The 821-nt window shown below is 39.1% G+C and overlaps 1 non-coding gene across 1 annotated transcript; it reads right to left on the minus strand.

Annotated features, from left to right (window-relative positions):
- Positions 1 to 273: 273 nt before the first annotated feature.
- TRNAG-ACC (transfer RNA glycine (anticodon ACC)) lies at positions 274 to 345 on the minus strand. The gene has a single exon. It is a non-coding gene; the product is annotated as a tRNA-Gly (tRNA).
- Between the last annotated feature and the right edge of the window lie 476 nt (positions 346 to 821).

Here is an 821-nt window from a genome sequence, read left to right on the forward strand (position 1 = left end):
TGCCTGTTTGTGGACTTGCCATCCCCTACAATTTTGTGAGCCAGTTCCTTGAAATAAATTTCTCTCTCTCTTGCTCTCTCTCTCTCAGTATGTATATTCAAAAAAATACATGCATACACACACTCATGCTTACATACATCCTACTGAATGTTAGTTGCTCAGTCATGTCTGACTCTTTGTGACCCCTGGACTGTAGCCTACCAGATTCCTCCGTCCTTGGGATTTTCCAGGTAAGAATACTGGATCGGGTTGCCATTTCCTTCTCCAGGAGGTCTTCCCGACCAGGGATTGAACCCAGGTCTCCTGCATGGTAGGCAGACGCTTTACCGTCTGAGCCACCAGGGAAGTCCGTTATATATATCCATTATATACATATAGTGTACTATACATCTTATTAATTCTATTTCTCTACAGAACTCTGACTAATATAGTAGATAAACCTAACCTAACCTCACTCATTCTCTATAAAATCTTCTTATAAAAAAGAAGGAAAATTAGAACTGATATTTTTCTCAGGGAGAAGACTGGACATCATTGTACCTGAGAATACTAATAATGCACACGGTCCTCCTAGTCTGCACACTTGCCACTTTAATTGCATTGTCCTAATCTCACCTCTAAAACATTTTCAGGACACAATGGCTATTGCCATCCCATTCTGCATGGTTAATCTGAATGTCTGGGCTATTATTGAACTGTCACTTTAGTTTTATGAGCTGAACCTTCCCTTGTTTTTGAATGAGCTTGTATTTAATTCTTATCAGTTTTATGACAAAGTAAAACAGGGATCAAATTTACTATGCAAGCTCTGATTCATGAAA

The sequence above is a fragment of the Bubalus kerabau genome, chromosome 3 (genome assembly GCF_029407905.1).
Source record: "Bubalus kerabau isolate K-KA32 ecotype Philippines breed swamp buffalo chromosome 3, PCC_UOA_SB_1v2, whole genome shotgun sequence".
Classification (NCBI taxonomy): domain Eukaryota; kingdom Metazoa; phylum Chordata; class Mammalia; order Artiodactyla; family Bovidae; genus Bubalus; species Bubalus kerabau.